The sequence below is a fragment of the Nycticebus coucang genome, chromosome 19 (assembly GCF_027406575.1).
Source record: "Nycticebus coucang isolate mNycCou1 chromosome 19, mNycCou1.pri, whole genome shotgun sequence".
Lineage (NCBI taxonomy): Eukaryota > Metazoa > Chordata > Mammalia > Primates > Lorisidae > Nycticebus > Nycticebus coucang.
Window position 1 is genome coordinate 2,948,355 of NC_069798.1, and position 18,365 is coordinate 2,966,719.

An 18,365-nucleotide genomic window follows, 5' to 3' on the forward strand; every position below is an offset into this window, starting at 1 on the left:
ATACGAGCTCCCAGGGATCTCACAAATCCTAAGGTGTGTGAACTGGAGTAGAGCTGAATTCTACAGCCAAGTTAATCCTTTTAATAGTTTGTGTCTTTAAATTCTGTGCATCATTATAAAGCACCTGTGGTATTCTTGTGCCAAGCAGACTAGGGTAGAACTGGGTGGCTCCCAGTGAGGAGTCAAGTGTTGGGCTCCATCACAGCGTGAAGAGGAGGCCACCTTTGAGGCCTTAACACTCAAATGAGTAACTGTCCAAGCAGGGGGGGTCTGTTTGAGAATATCCTTGGCAATTTCTCTGACAAACAATTACTCAGCTGCTGCATAAACTCTATGATAAACACTCAGACCACCCAACAGAAAGGCAGCACCAAGCTTGCAGCCAGCTTGCCATTGTGTGTGTGTGCACACGTGTGTCTTACTAAATACAAAGGGACACAAGAAAAGAGGATATGAGGTTTTCTTAGAGTGACCCGCAGAAGAACTCTAAAGGATGTCTGCTATTTTTTTTATTTTCCAAAACATCTACTTAATCTGAACTTGGGATGCACTCCTTTTTACAAAAGTCATGCACCAAAGTGCCTTTTGGCACTCACAGCCCAGCGTTTGGACAGGCGCCAGGCTGGCGTGCAGCGTGTTAGGAAGCTTGGGGGTTGTCAGCACAGATGTGGATGGTTCCGCCTTCTCATGGATGCACGAGTCTGAGTTCACAAAGTCGGAACCCCCCTGGCGCAATGCACAGAGAGGTGACTGTGAGAGCAGGATCTTTGCCTGGCTATGGCTCTTGTGGGCTGCCCCATAAGTGGGGCAGCAACATTAGGAGAAGCTAAGGAGACGCCTTCAGGTTTTGAAGTGAGACAGACCTGGATCTGGATCCCAGCTCGGCCTCTTACCAGCTGCGACAGGCTGTGTGAGTCAGATGACGGATCCAATCTCAGCGTCCACATCTATAAAAGGCAAATAACTGCAGAATGGCTTCATGATTGTGAGTGATAATAATAGATGCCTGAAGCTATGCTAGAACCTTCTTAGAAGTGATTATAGAACAAATATCCTATGGTCTAATTAGGTGATTTGATCCAGTTCAATTCTGCCAGTATCCACTGAAGAATCGCCGCCCCCAGATGTCATGTCGAGCAACTTCAAAAGGCGAGTCCCTGCCTTCATGTAGCTTAGAGTCTGGCAGAAAGGAAAGCCTTTCAGTGGCTTTACAGTGATTCCAGGACCTTCGGCAAACCGGGGAAGAGCACTGGGTTTTTAACCGCCATTTTCTACTTATGTGGCCACTGGCTCTGCACAAGGTAGAAACCTCAGAGTTGAGGTGGCTGTCAAGCTGTCCCCAGTTTGTCTCTGAGAATGGCCCCAAGGACACTGCTACTGTCTGGGATTTGTGGAGACCCTGGAACTACCAGAGCTCCAAAGATGGGCCTGGGGTGGATGGGCTGTGAAACCTGGGACCCTCCGTCTCATTGCCCCTGCCGGGAAGATAAGACCAGTGCCTCTGCCGAGGGAGATTTAATAAATGAGCACCTCGCTCCCGGCTGAGCAAACTGGGAATTAAAATAAGAAGTGAGAGGTGGGGAACCAAACACCACCCTCCTTAGTGCTAAGAGCCAGAGGGGGGCCAAGAGCTGAGCTTGATGGGCCCCCACAGACCCCAGAGGAGCCAGGCACAGTGGTGGTAGGATACCTGTTGGGGGGAGAGAGGGAGAGAGGGGGAGCACTCCCCACCGGCAGAGAGAGCAGAGCTGGGCTCAGTCATTCCTTCTGACTTGTCCATCTAGTAATTCTCTCCACTTTCTCAAGAGAGGAGAGAAAGAAGGGGCAAAATGAGGCCAACTGTGTGCTTAAAGAATACCCTGAGAAGCAGGAAATGCTCTTCTCTCTCCAAGACCTGGTCAGACACTAGGTTACTCCACTGACAGAAAAAATCGTGGGATGGCAGGTGGTCTACAACAATGGTTTCCAACCTTTTTTATCTCATGGCACAATTGAACCTATAGTTAAACTTCCACAGCACACTTAAATTATGTTGATAAAAAAGAAGAGAGAGAGAGAGAGTAAAAAAAAGAAAGAAATAAAAAGAAGGAAATAAAGAAAGAAAAATAATACACTTACTGTGTTTTGAACTTCTTTCGAGAATAATTTAATTAATGATCTTTAAAATTTTTTGCACACCCTAAGATCCTCTATGGGACACCAGCATGTGCAGCACACAGGGTGAAAATTACTGGCCTAGAGCTCAAGAGTTTGAGGCTGCTGTGAGCTGTGATGCCATGGACTCTACCCAAGACGACATAGTGAGACCCTGCCTCAAAAAAAAAAAAAAAAAAAAAAAGAAAAGAAAAGAAAATTACTGGCCTAGGGAGTTTGGTGGTTCTGAACTGTTGCTCTATTATAACTGCCAAGGAACCAGGAGGTACCCTGGGAATGTGCTTAGAGGCCCAGTCCTCTGAGAATTCTGAAGACACACCAGAGGAACTCATCAAAGCACAGACCAACTCTAGAAAAGAATTCCCCTCGCCACTCGCACCCGTTAGTGGGTGTGGGCTTAGGATCAGCTTCCTAAAATTAAAATACAATTGTGACACACTGGAGTACACGGCACGCTGTACAGCAGCATTTCCTCAGGTCTGGATTCAGTACGATGCACAGGGCTTTGGACTGTGTGCACATGCACCACATCAGGACACTGAATGTACTTCTTACTGAGGAATCACAATTTTCAAAAATAATTTGCAGGCACTGCCCTGGGCAGTCCTGGCAGCAGTAACAGGTTTTTAATTGATTGAAGTGTGAAGAGAAGTTCGCTCTTGGCAGCAAGGGCAGGCACGGAAGCTGGTGGGGTCCAGACGGTTCACTGCCGCCCCCCAGGTGCACCTCCTGGCTAACGGAGGTGGGGTACTGATCACCTCAGCCCTCCCCCACCATTGGCATTTTGACCTGGGCTCTGCCAAGCAGGGGAACTAAGCAAAATGACACAGGTGGATGAGGCAGTGAGCGGTGAGAGTGGCTCTGCTGACCACAATGCGGGCGGCGTCCAGGCGTTCAGGGCACAGGTGCTGAATGCTGATGGCTTGAGCCACCTTGGGAAGGATGTGGCTAATGAAGGCATGGTACCATCTATGGTTTGAGAAGTTCCATTCTGATTATTTGAATCTTGAAAATGAGCCACATGGGCAACCGGAGACCAAGGGGAATAATGATGAGCTGAAAGCTGTAGAGGAAGCAAATTCATCTCAACCTACACAGATTAGAATGACCAACAAGGTTCGACATTACTATTCCAACAAGACTGGACCATCTGAAGCCAATCGGCAAGGTAAAGAAGCTGGGTAGACGTCATTCTTGGGAATTAAACAAATATCAGAAGAGAAATTGTCTTGAAGCTTGATTTTCTTTGTTGTCACAACATAAAGGTGAACCATTTCTACACTGTATTGAAAAATGGGGGTATTTTTTAGATAATTGCAAACATTCGGCACAATCGTTGGATAAAGATTAAGGCTGAAACATAGTCCAAACCTGACTATTCCTTAGAAAGGCTCGCGATATCTGTCTGGTGTTCCAGCACTGGTATTATCCACTACAGTTTCATGAAACCTCGTCAGCCGATTATGGCAGATGCCGACTGCAGCCAACTACACAAAATGAAGAGGAAGCTGCGATCAAGCAGCTGAGATTGTTCAGCAGAAACAGGCCAGTCCTAGTACAGGACAGCACCCAGGCACATATTTCTTAAATAATATTGTTCAAACTACAGAAGCCGGACTTGGAAACTCTGTTATCTACCATATTCACCAGACTTTGCACCAACTACCATTTCTTCATCTTCAGTTCTCAGCAAACCATGGAAAACACCTTTATGATTTCGTTGCCACTCGCCCTTTAGGCTGCCGTGATGGGGACTAAACAAGCTACTGTGAAGATGGCAAGACTGCCGTTGATCATTTAGGTGCATACTTTGGTTCATTGTACTGCTTCTTGTTTGAGATATAATACACTAAACTTTTGATTCAAAATCGGTCATTTCATATTTGATGACCTAATAAAGTCTTGGTTGACAAGATTTTTCTTTAGGCACTTTAACTCCGTCATTGCACTCTTTTCTGGCCTGATGAAAACTCAGCTCTTAGTCTTATTATTTCTTAAGCATGAAGAGTCATTTTTAATTAATAATTTTTACCAAAATTGGGAAGTTTGGGGTTATTATATGCTCAACTATCTTTCTGCCCTCCATTCTGTGACTTGTACTGTGTTCACATTGGTGCACTTGCTGGTGTCCAACAGATCTCTTAGACTTTGCTCATTTTTCTTCATCCTCTCTTTTATCTGCTTCTCAGAATTGATAATAACTATTGATCTATCTTTAAGTTCACTAATTCTTCCCTCTGTTTACTCAAATATTCTCTTTAAACTTTCTATGAATGTTTCAACTTATTTTAGTTTTCTTTTTTAGAAAAATATTCAATTATTTTTTTATTGATACATAATAATTATACATGTTTGTGGGGTACATTGCATGCATATAATGTGTGAGGATCACATTGGACTGATTGGGTTATCCATCACCTCAAACATTTATTATTTCTTTGTGTTGAAAACATTCCAAATCTTCTCTCCTATCTATTTTGAACTAGAAAATAACTATAGTCACCTCACGGTGCTAATAAACAGTAGAACTTCCTTCTATTTAGCTGCATTTTTTAAAAATCTCAGATTATTATGGGGGTAGATATGTCTTGGTTCCATAGTTGTTTTTGTATGCCTACAGTGGGAGTTATAGGCATCTCCTTTATTTTTGTTTTCTAATTTAGAATTTCTGTTTGTTCCTTTTTTATAATTTCTATCTCTTTGTTAATATTGTCTATTTAGTGAAATATCCTCATGGCTTCCTTTATAAGGTGAGAGTGATGGGGTTATCAAGTCTTTTCTGAGACTGAGCCCTACCTAGGACATGAGCACAGCCTCAGGAACCCCAGGAATATTACTGAGCTTTTTTTTTTTTTATTAAATCATAGCTGTGTACATTAATGCAGTCATGGGGTACAATGTGCTGGTTTTATATACAATTTGAAATATTTTCATCAAACTGGTTAACATAGCCTTCCTGGCATTTTCTTAGTTATTGTGTTAAAACATTTAGTAAGTTTCACATGTACCCTTGTAAAATGCACCATAGGTGTGGTCCCACCAATTACTATTGCTGAGCTTTTTAAAGCCCTGTGAGCACCTCCTTCCCAGATTTCCCTTTTAACTCTTTGATCAGGCCCAACTATTATCCAGAGCCTCAGGCAGCTGAGATGTACAATTGCCTCTCTCTCTCTTTTTTTTTTGTTGTTGTTTTTTGTTTGTTTGTTTTGTTTTGACAAATACCACTGGAGAAAAGTCTATTATACTTGGAAATTTCCAAGTAAAGTCAAATAAAGACAGCCTTGAGAATGAGATCCTCCAGAGGACCAGAAGACAGGTCAGATAGTGACAATTCTCTGGAAATGAGCTTTGAAGGAGCTCAACCCTGCTCTCCCCTCCCCCAGAGCTGCCAGGCCACAGGTTTCACTGTAATTGCAGGCTGTGTGCCTTCAAGACCACCATGGAGCCTGGGGCTTGGGTTGGGTATAGAAATCAGGCAGGCTAGAACATCATAAATCTCACTGTTCTTATGGAAATTTACCCATTTTTCTTGAGAAAACACTGCTAAAATTCCTGTAAACCATTGGTTAATTTCTGAAGTTTTGAAAAAGTTGATTTAGACCATTTTTTCCAGTGTTCTCCTTGCTTTCAGGAAGGGGGGAATTTTTGGAAATTCTTATGTCCCGATATTCCATTGTAATGGAAGTCTTAGCCATTGCAATAAGGCAAGAGAAGGTGATCAAGGGTATCCATATAGGATCAGAGGAGATCAAACTTTCATTCTTCATAGATGATATGCTTGTATACCTGGAAACCCCCAGGGACTCGACTACAAAACACTTAAAAGTATACACCAGCATCTCAGGCTACAGAATCAATACTCAAAACTCAGTAGCATTCATATATACCAACAATAGTCAAGCTGAAAAAACAGTCAAGGACTCTATTCCTTTTACAGTAGTGCCAAAGAAAATGAAATATCTGAAAGTGTACCTAACAAAGGATGTGAAAGATCTCCATAAAAAGAACTATGAGGAAAGAAATAGCTGAAGATGTTAACAAATGGAAAAACATACCATGCTCATGGATGGGAAGAATCAACATTGTTAAAATGTCCATACTACCCAAAGCAATCGACAGATCAAATGCAATCCCTATTAAAGCACCTCTGTCATACTTTAAAGATCTGGAAAAACCAGTACTTCATTTTATATGGAAACAGAAAAAACCTTGAATAGCCAAGACACTACTCAGAAATAAAAAAAAAAAAAAAATCAGGTGGAATCACACTACCAGAATTCAGACTATACTACAAATCTATAGTGATCAAAACAGCATGGTGTTGGCACAAAAATAGAGAGGTAGATGTATGGAACGGAATTGAGAACCAAGACATGAATCCAGACATTATCATTATTCGATCTTTCATAAGCCCATCAAAACTATAAATTGGGGTAAAGACTCATTATTTAACAAATGGTGCTGTCGACTTTTAGAAGACTGAAACTGAACCCACACCTTTCACCATTAACAAAAATTGACTCTCACTGGATAAAAGACTTGAACTTAAGGCATAAAACTATAAAGATTCTTGGAGAGAGTGCAGGGGAAACACTTGAAGAAATTGGCCTGGGGGAATACTTTATGAGGAGGACCCCACCCCAGGCAATTGAAGCAATACCAAAAATACATTACTAGGATCTGATCAAACTCAAAAACTTCTGCACTGCCAAGATCACAGAAGTAAAGCAAGTAGGAAGCCCTCAGAATGGGAGAAGATATTTGCAGGTTATGTTTCTGACAAAGGTTTGATAACCAGAATCCACAGAGAACTCAAATTTATTAATAAGAAAAGAACAAGTAAACCCATTTCATTGTGGGCAAGAGACTTGAACAGAAGCTTCTCTGAAGAAGACAGATGAATGGTCTATGGACACATGAAAAAATGCTCATCATCTTTAATCATCAGAGAAATGCAAATCAAAACTACTTTGAGATATCATCTAACTCTAGTAAGAGTAGCCCACATAACAAAACCCCAAAACTACAGATGTTGGCATGGATGTGGAGAAAAGGGAATACTTCTGTACTGATGGTGGGAATGCAAGCTAATACATTCCTTTTAGAAAGAAGTTTGGAGAACACTCAGGAATCTAAAAATAGATCTGCTGTTTGATCTTGCAATTCCTCTACTAGGAGTATATCCAAAGATCAAAAATCACTTTGCAACAAAAATATTTACACCAGATTATTCATTGCAGCTCAATTCATAATTGCCAAGTCATGGAAGAAGCCCAAGTGCCCATCGACCCCTGAATGGATTAATAAATTGTGGTATATGTATACCATGGAATACTATGATGCCTTAAAAAGGATGGAGACTTGACCTCTTTTATGTTTATCTTAATGGAGCTGGAACATATTCTTCTTAGTAAAGTATCTCAAGAATGGAAGAAAAAGTATTCAATGTATTCAGTACTTTTATGAACCCAATTTATATTTACTCACACTTTCTTATGAAAGATAGATCACAATGATAGCCCAGGATGAAGAAGAAATGGAGGGGGAAGAAAGAGGAGGGGGGAGGTTTGATAGAGGGAGGGTAAACAGTGGGACCACACCTATGGAGCATATTGCAAGGGTACAAGTCAAATCTATCAAGTGTAGAACATAAATGTCTTAACACAACAATCAAGTAAATGAGGCAAAAGCTATATTAATTAATTGATGTAAGCACTCCAAACTGTATTAAAAAATCAACACATTGTACCCCACAAATGCATAAGTGTATTCATGATCTATGTGTATATGACTTAATAAAAGGAAAAAATAAAAATAAAAAAATAAAAGCCACGTTTCTCTTGATTATCTAATGGAGTGGACACCCTGGAACAAACTTCCTACATCGCACCCAGCCTGCCTCAGTTTGCCTCCCCCCCCAAAAAAAGGCCACAGATGCTCAGTATGATTTGCAACAGTGGGGTGCCTGGGGAGTCTGGGTGCCCTCAGCTGCCCAAGCTGGACTCCTGCAATCTTCCCCACAATGTCCTTCCTGCCAGACAGTTGGTGCTGCCTGTGTATGTGACTACTGTGTCTGTGAACACTGAGGCCTGGTGTGATGTGAGGGGGAGAGATGGGCAGGGAACTGTGTTCTCTCCCTGGGCTGGAAATGCTAGGATCTGAGATGATACTAGAGGGAGCTGCATGCATGTGTGAGACAGGAATCAAGTGTCCATTTTTTACTCAACCAGGAGTGGGACCAATGTTATGAAAACAAACAACAAAAAACCCCAACCTACTAGGAGAACAAAATCTTTAATCCCCAAATCTCTAATCCCACACTAATCTCTATCAATTAGAAACAAAACCTATATATTTTTAACTTACTTAATTAGAAAAATAAGGGCTTTAAAATGTTTCTAATTAAGCTGACCTCCATTTTGTTAGGCTTCCTGGCAACCTACAGAGGATTACTGACCAGGGGACTAGAGAGAAAAATAGAAGAGCATCCCTAAAGATGGTAGTGAGGAGACCTCAGACTTCTTCCGTCTACCACCAAAGGCTGGCGGTGAGGGCAGGGGAAGGCACCATGCCCTGGCAACAGCTGGGCCTGGGCCTACGGCAACTGGAGGTTACCCTCAGCTCCTCCTTCCTCACATCCTGGTTCTCAATTCCATTCTTTTAAGTAAAAAATGGAGATAATGCATGATCTGCAAGCTCCACGGAGCTCTGTGCCATCCGGTGGGATCCTGAGAGCCACTTCCCCATTTCTGTCAGAAGCACAGGCACAAATATCCCAGTAAGTGTAAAGACCATATTTCATTTCTTGAAAAGTTTAACCTGACAAGTACTGGTATGTTTCAGGTCAAGGACACTCAGTATATGGACAGAGGCCACCAGTCACTCATCCCAATGCAGTTTAAGGCACAGCCAGGATGTGCTGGGACTGAGTGAGGTGCTGGGGGCAGAGCGAGAATGAGACAGATGTGGCCCTTGTCCCCAGAAGTTACCAAGACAAGTGAGCAAGTAACTGCAAGACAATGTAAAAACACTGTTGGAAGGAGAGTGCCTGACGCCCTGAGAGTGTCTGAGAAGTCCCAGAAGACGTAACCTGTGGGCTGGATCTGAAGAAGATGTAGGGATTAACCAAATGAAGAATGAGAGAGGGAAGAGCCCTGGGAATCATAGCAAAACATCTGTGCTTCTGTCAACAAAATGTCAAGGCTTTTAGATGGTCAGTAACTGTTTATTTTATTTTTTAATCTTGTCACTTAGCTTTTTTCTTTCAGCTCAAATGGGAAACCCAGCAATTATCCATGTAGACAGCCATGTGTGGGGTATATTTCAGTGCTCTCATGGCGAAATGGATATCTGTCTATATGTGGAGAGGGGGGACCCCATGTTGTGTAGGAGGAGTGTGGATATTGTCTACACCTCAGGACTCTTTGCACTGTTGTTCACTTTTAGAGAAACAGAAAGACTCTCCTTTCCAGGGACAGTCACTACCTTGTTCCAGCTCCTGGGACCATGACCTGAAGTTCTTGCTCCAAGTCCTATCAGTTAAAAAAGATATGTTTTTCTTATCAGTTAAAAAAGAATCTTTCCTCCCTCCCTCCCTCCCTCCCTCCCTTCCTTCCTTCCTTCCTTCCTTCCTTCCTTCCTTCCTTCCCTCCTTCCTCCTTCCTTGATATAAGCCTATTCAACATTTCCACTTCTTCCTGGCTAAGTCTAGGAAGGTGGCATGCTTACAAATATTCGTCTATTTACTTCAGATTTTCATTTCTGAGAATAGGGTTTTTACGATATTCATTAAGGATTTTTTGAATTTCTGAGGAGTCTGTGGTTATCTCATCTCTGCATTTCTGATTAATGAAATTAGAGGTTGTACTCTTTTATTTCTGGTTAGGTTAGCCAAAAGTTTATCTATTTTATTGACCTTCTCAAAACACCAACTTTTTGATGTATTGATCTGTTGTATAATTCTTGTTTTTAATTTCATTTAATTCTGATCTAATTTTGGTTATTTATTTTCTTCTGCTGGGTTTGGGATTAGAATTTTCTTCCTTTTCCAGTTGCTTGAGATGTCCCATTAAGTTGTTGGCTTCCTCTCTTTCTGTTCTCTTGAGGAAGGCTTGCAGTGCTATAAATTTCCCTCTCAGGACTGCCTTTGCAGTATCCAGGAGGTTCTGGTAGTTCATGTCTTCATTATCGTTTTGTTCCAAAAATTTGGTAATTTCTTTCTTAATCTCATCTATGACCCAGCTATCATTCAACATAAGATTATTTAGTTTCCATGTCTTTGTGTGAGTTTGCAGATTCCTGTTGTTAATGAGTTCAACTTTTATTCCACAAGGGTCCAAGAAGACACAAGGAATAATTTCTATTTATTTTTTAATTTGCTGACGTGAGAATTCTGACCTAAAATGGGATCAATTTTGGAGGATGTTCCATGGGCTGACAAGAAGAATGTGTATTCTGTTTTATTAGGATGAAATGTTCTATAGATGTCTGTTAAGTCCATTTGTTGTAGGGTCAATATAAGTCCAATATTTCTTTCTTTAGTTTATTCTTGGAGTGTCTATCCAACACTGCCAAAGGTGTTAAAGTATCCAACTCTTATAGTGCGGGAAGATATCAAATTGTTCATGTCTGTTAGAGTTTTCTTTATAAATTGAGGAGCATTTAGGTAGGGCACATAAATATTAATTATTGAAATCTCTTCACGTTAAGCGTTTGTCTTGACAATATGTACTCTTTGTCTTTCCTTATCTTTGTTAGTTTAAATCCTATTGCATTTGCAAATAAAATTGCAACTCCTGCTTTTTTCTGATTTCCATTTATCTGTATTAATAGATGTCCACCCCTTCACCATGAGTCTTCTTTTTTTTTAATCCTTTGAGTTAAGTTGAGTCTCTTGTAGGCAACAGATACCTGGCCTGAGTTTTTGTATCCAGTCAACCTGTACCTCTTTAGAGGACAATTGAAGCCATTCACCTTAATTGAGAGGATTAATGGGTATAGTACTGTTTTGGCTGTCATGTTTTTCAAAGGTCCAGTGGATATTTTTAATTCTTTCACCATTGTGGAAGTTAGATTTTGTTTGATAAGTTCTGGGTGAGGTTACTTTGGTGGTAGACCATTATGAAAAATACGCCTGAGTATTTCCTGGAGAACTGGTTTAGTTATGCCAAATTTCCTCAACATGTGTATGTCAGTGAAGTATTTGATTTCTCCATCACAAATGAAACTCTGTTTAGCTGGTTACAGAATCCTGGGCTGAGGATTGTTTTGTTTTAGGAAATAAAAGGTTGATGACCATCCTCTTCTGGCTTGAAAGGTTTAGGCTGAGAGATCTGCAGTCATTCTAATATTTCTTCCTTTGTAGGTAATGCTTTTTTTATGTCTGGCTGCTTGTAAAATTTTCTCCTTCATCTTTACATTGGCAAAGCAAATCACAATGTGTCTAGGAGATGCTTTATTTGGATTGAGTCTTGCTGGGGTTCTGACACTGTCTACTATCTGAATTTCTGTATCTTTTGCCATGCTTGGGAAATTCTCCTCCATTATATCTTGGAGTAGAGCATCTGGACCTTTATGACCATCCTCTTCTCTTTCAGGAATTCCTATAAGATGAATGTTTGCTCTTTTGGAGTGGTCCCACAACTCTCTCAGGGAACAATCAATTTTTGATCTCCACTTTTCTGCCTCTTTGAGTGTTTGGGAGCATTCAAAAGCTTTGTCTTCAACTTCAGAGATACTTTCTTCTGCCTGCTCCACTCTATTACTGAAGGATTCTACTGTATTATGAAGCTCCTCAAATAACTTTCTCATTGCTTTAAGCTCTGCTATCTCTTTTCTCATTATGTCCATATTCTTGGAGATTTTGATTTGAATTCATAAATTTCTTGAGTCAAATTTTACACAACTCTTTGGATTTCTGTTTCATCTTTTCCTCCAACCTCTTCATTTTATTTTCCATCCATATTCTGAATTCTATTTCTGTCAATTCAGCCATTTCTCTATGAATGACACCTTCTGTTGTATCTCCTTTGTCATTCCCTGGGGAAGTTGATCTACTCTGATGAGTCATGTTGCCAGAGTTCTTCCACTGGTTTCGTACCAAGATTTTTTTCCTGCTATTTGGCTAGTAAAACTGGTAGGGTGAGATTGAATTGAGGGCCCCAGTAAGTGGAGTTAACTGGTCCTGTACCAATGAGCTGGGGCTGGTGATTGTGGTTTTTCCCCTACAGTTTTACAAAGGTCCCTTTCACAGCTGTAGCCAGAGACTCTGAGGACCTGCTTGGTGTGATAACACTAGCTGGCTCTGTCCAGCCTCTATCCAAGTGTAATGAGTCACAGTATTAGGCTGAAATCTCAGCTAGGGAGAGATACAAGCAACTGCAGTGCCCTGCCCCCATCAGCAACAATTGGAGGAGGAGAATCAGTCCCTTCTGCTACAAGACAACCACCACTCAACCTTGGAGGGTCCCAGGTGGACAGCCCACATCAAGAGTTCTAATCTGATTGTCCTGAGCAGTACAGGCACTGCTCAACAGAGAGAGTCCAAAGGGCCTCCAGCAACCCAATAGTAGGGATCCATAGGCAGTTCCATCCCACAAACCCGAGGGGCTGGAGTCTGGTTCTCTCCAGTGTGCAATGGAGTCAGACAGGTGTGCCCTGCCAAAGAGTCAGTCCAGGGGCATCAGCACTTCCACCCCCTACCTCCCTACCACACATCACTGCTGATCATCTGCACCAGGAAAATGACAGAAAAGAAAACTGAGCCCTTACATAGCTGAAGCACTCACTAAGCTGGACCCCTGATGGCACGCGAACAGAGAGCTGTTCTTTCACGAGTTTTTGTTGGACTCCCACTGTGTCAGAGGACAAGTATCTACTAGTAAGTGAACATTAAGAAAATGTCATCAGCTTAGGGAGGAGGGGGAAAGATCAGAGAGGCTGTGTGATTAGAATTATTCAGCAATTCAGAAGCTCAGACTGACAAAGGCCTGGCTAACCAGCACTGTGCCCCTTCCCAGGACACCTTTAGAGGGAAGAGAGGAGGAGCCATGTGGGCGCCATGAGAGCTGCAACCAGCCTGGCTGCTTCCGAGAGTACTGACCTATGCTAATCCTGTGCCTCCAGTGTTATTCAGCCCAGTCAAGCCTGTTCAAAAAATTCTTTACTAAAACAGTCTTTCTCTTTGATGCAGCCTCATTTTGTGTTCAGTGACATGAAAGAGATAGTGATGCTGATTATCAAAGGCATGCGCTCACACGCCAGGGCCAATGCCCGAGGGATGTAACACTATCTCATCCTCCAACTTCCACATCCTGCCACAGGGAAGGGTATTGGGTCGCTGAGGAACACATCTCTTTTCCCCTACTAACCTCACATTAGGTATTAATCTGAGTCGGGAGCAGGATTAATACCTTAAACTTGTACGTCACGCTCAGGTGAACATACTCTGCAAACTAAATGCCATGGAGATGGAGGAAGCTGCTTCCCAGGGCTCCCAAGGGAGGAAACTCCCTATAGAATGCTCTGGACCTCTGTGTTGTCTCACAGAAATCTGGGTTAATAATTTCCTCAGAATAAAAGACCATCCACCTTCCTCTGGCTAATTATTTTCCATTCTGGATTTTCAAGACATAAAACATCCAATAGTTGGTCTATCAAGTAAACCCACATGTTCACAGTAGAATCGCATGTAGACATTTAAAATTGCATTTAGAAGACTATTTCATGGTGGTCAAAATGTTTATCACATATCAAAAAACAAAAAATTTCGATTACAAAACAGTGTGTGCAGAATTTCAGTTTTGTAAAAATAAAATAAACTGAGGTGAGCGTTTTTGTGCTTGCACAGAAAACAGTCTGACAAGAGGCCTACCAAGAGAAATGGCACTGTACTACTCTACAAAGCTTGCCTTATTCTTCATTTGTTTATATGTTTTCTATTTTTTCCCACAAAGTTTGTTATTTCCTTATGAATAGAATTCAGAATTTGACTAGCTGATGCATATTCAGGAGAAAGAAAACTGATCTTTTAACAAAACTGTTCCTGTATGTCAGTAGAACACAGCCACATCCAAAGCTCTAAGTTTTAACTTTTATGTTTTATTTCTAAGAGTCAAAACAAAACAATAGCATAACACCCACTAACAAACCTGTTGAATCACCCATCTCTTGACACCAGCAGCCAGGGACAAAAATCTCAAATCAGCCAGAATTGCTCTTGCCCTCTCACTAACATCATTGTCTGTCAGTCTGTCCCCCGCTGGAGAAAGGTACAAGGACCACATACCTTTGTTGCTCTGGCTCTGGGATTAAATGAAACAGCGGTGGGAAATATGAGTTCGTGGTCCTGCTACAACCCATATGGTACCGCAGAGCCTCACAGACTACTCCTCTGTCTATTGTTAGCCATTTGCACTTGAGGGAACCTGCAGCAGAGGGATGGTGGGCACCAGGGCTCTGTGTGTTTGTGTTCCACACTGATACCACCTGCTCCCTGGTCTCATTGAAGCCGGCGCAGCTGGAGAGACGTCTGAGAACTCAGCCTAATCCCAGGACACAGGCAGAGGGGAACTGGAAGCTCATAAACTAGGGCACACAGACATGCACACACAGTGCCCTGTCACGTGTGCACGTGCACATGTGTCCCTCACAGATACGTGTTCCTGGAGGCTCACACTGTTTTCCTAACCTTGTAGCTGGAAAGGCTGCTGTCAGTGTTAGTCTTCAAGCTCCCTGGGCCTCCTAGCATGAAATGCATCCCCAGGTCCAGGAACAGGCCTGAACCCTGGAGGCTGGTCTGGGCTGCGGCTGGTCCAACTGTCCCACGTGTGGGCACCACTGGCTTTACTGCAGTGGGATCGAGTGTCACAAAAGGCACTTTCTCACCCTCACTGAACTAATATTTGGTCTCAGTCCCTTGGAAAAAAACAGAGCCTCAATGTCTATGGAGCAGCCCTGTGTATAAAAGACTAGGCAAGCACAGAACTGGAGTCAAACAAATAGAAGGTTCACCTCCCTTCACTTGGGCTTTAAAAACAGCCCTTTGCCTTCTTGACCTGACCAAGCCCCACCCATGCACACCTCCAAGACAAGCAGCCACCCACCCCACCCTGCAACACACACACACAGAGCCCTGGTGCCCAGTAGCCCCACCTCCTGCAACTAACCCATGTCAGTCTTCCTATTAGACAGGGAGAGCACACCCACATGGCTCCTTTGCCCTGAGGACCATCTGGCCAGAGCAGACCTCCTCCGAGGCCAAGGACTCTGTTACTCGCTGAAGTCCTTGCACTCCAGGCCAGACCCTACCCATGCAGGTTCACCTGATCCCACCCCCTCCAAAGAGCAGGTGTCTGCTGCCCCCAAGTAGCCAGCAGCAGAGGCCCTTCCACACGAGGGTCCTCCCCCCTGTCCCCTCCACACCCTCACAGATGGAACCAATTCCAACCCTTCATGTTCCATTTAAGAGGCCAGTAACCTCCAGCCATGGCAGGGCACAGTCCCACACCAAGCCCTGCATGTCCACCAGAGGTCCGGCTCTCATGATGTGTTCCCTCATTGGGTTCCACGCACTGAAGAGCAGAAAACCAAAAGCTGCAAAGCGAGAAAACAGAACACGTCCTTCCTGACGTTTTCACCTAATCAAAAGGGAGAAGGAGAGAAACCTGCCCTGGGGGCATAGGGTGCCCTTAAAATAAAAGCTGTGTGCTCTCACCTAATGGGTACAATATGGGGATACATGGCACACTCCTGGGGGAGGGGTATATCTACAACTTGGGGTCTACCTAACAAACACAAACAATGTAACCTAATTATCTGTATCCTCATATTAATCTGAAATATTTTTTTAATTTTTTTTATTAAATCATAATTTTGTACATTGATGCATCATTGATAGGGTTCAGGGTACTGCTTTGATATACAATGTGAAATTCTTACAGTGAACTAAGTAACACATCCATCATAATTATACTCATTTCTTAATAGTTTTGAAATGTACCATTGTATCATGCACATTAGGTGAGGTCCCCCCAAATACCCTCCCTCCCCTCCCCCTCCTCTTCCCTTCTACTTTCTGAACTATAGTTATGTTCTGCCATTCATATGAATGTGTATCTGATTATATATTGATTTCATAGTAGTATTACGTACATTGGATGCTTTTTTTTCCATTCTTGGGATACTTTACTAAGAAGAATATGTCCCAGCTCCATCCAGGTAAACATAAAAGATATGAAGTCTCCATCTTTTTATGGCTGCATAGTATTCCATGGTGTACATATAACACAATTTGTTAATCCATTCATGGCTCGATGGGCACTTGGGCTGTTTCTATGTCTTGGCAATTATGAATTGGGCTGCAATAAACATTCTGGTGCAAATGCCTTTGTTGTAAAATAATTTTAGATCATCTGGATATATACCTAGTAGAGGAATTGCAGGATCAAATGGTAGGTCTACTTTTAGTTCCTCAAGTGTTCTCCAAACCTTTTTCCAAAATGGTTGTAATAGCTCGCATTTCCACCAGCAATATAGAAGTGTTCCCTTCTCTCCGCAACCACGCCAACACCTGTAGTTTTGGAATTTTGTGATGTGGGCTAATCTTACTGGAGTTAGATGATATCTCAAAGTGGTTTTGATTTGCATTTCTCTGATGAGTAAGAATGATGAGCATTTTTTTCATGTGTTTGTAGGCCATTTACCTGTCTTCATCAGAGAAGTTTCTGTTCAAGTCTCTTGCCTACATAGAAATGGGGTTATTTGTTCTTTTCTTATTGATTAGTTTGAGTTCTCTGTAGATTCTAGTTATCAGACCTTTGTCAGAAGCATAACCTGCAAAAATCTTCTTCCATTCTGAAGGTTGTCTGTTTGTTTTACTTACTGTGCTCTTGGCTGTGCAAAAGCTGTTTAGTTTGATCAGATCCCAGTAATATATTTTTGGTGTTGCTTCAATTGCCCAGGGGGTCCTCCTCATAAAATATTCTTCCAGGCCAATTTCTTCAAGTGTTTTCCCTACACTCTCTTCTAATATTTTTATAGTTTCATGTCTTAAGTTTAAATCTTTTATCCAGTGAGAATTAATTTTTTGTTAATGGTGAAAGGTGGGGATCCAGTTTCAGTGTTCTGCAGGTCCCCAGCCAGTTCACCCAGCACCATTTGTTACAGGGAGTCTTTCCCCCACTGAATATTTTTGATAGGCTTGTCAAAGATCAAATGATAATAAGTAGCCAGGTTCAACTCTTGGTTCTCTATTCTGTTCGATAAATTTACCTCCCTGTTTTTGTCCCAGTACCATGCTGTTTTGTTCACTATAGATTTATAGTATAGCCTGAAGTCTGGTAACATGATAACTCCTGATTTGTTCTTATTTATGAATAATGTCTTGGCTATTCGAGGTTTCTTCTGGTTCCATATAAAACTAAGTACTATTTTTTCAAGTTCCTTAAAGTATGACAATGGTGCTTTAACAGGGATTACATTAAATCTGTAGATCGCTTTGGGTAGTATGGACATTTTAACAATTTTAATTCTTCCCAGCCATTAGCATGGTATGTTTGTTCATTTGTTAACATCTTCAGCTATTTCTTTTCTCAAAGTTTCCTAGTTCTCTTTATAGAGATCTTTCATGTCCTTTGTTAGGTAAATTCCCAGATATTTCATCTTCTTTGGCACTACTGTAAAAGAAATAGAGTCCTTGAATATATTTTCAGCTTGACTATTATTGGCATTTATAAAAGCTACTGATTTGTAAGTATTGATTTTTGTATCCTGAAACGCTGCTGTATTCCTTGATCACTTCTAAGAGTTTTGAAGTTGAGTCCCTGGGATTTTCCAGGTATAAGATCATATCATCAGCAAAGAGTGAGAGTTTAATCTCCTCTGACCTTATTTGGATACCTTTGATTATCTTCTCTTGCCTGATTGCTATGGATAAGACCTCCATTACTGCGTTGAATAGCAGTGGAGACAGTGGGCATCCTTGCCTCATTCCTGATCTGAGTGGCAATGCTTTCAATTTTACTCCATTCAATATGATATTGGCTGTGGGTTTGCTGTAGATGGCCTCTATCAGTTTAAGAAATGTCCCTTTGATGTCTATTTTCTTAGTGTTCTGATCATGAAAGGATGCTGGATATTAAATTAAAAAGATTTTCTGCATCAATTGAGAGAATTGTATGGTCTTTGTTTTTTATTTTATTGATATGATATAT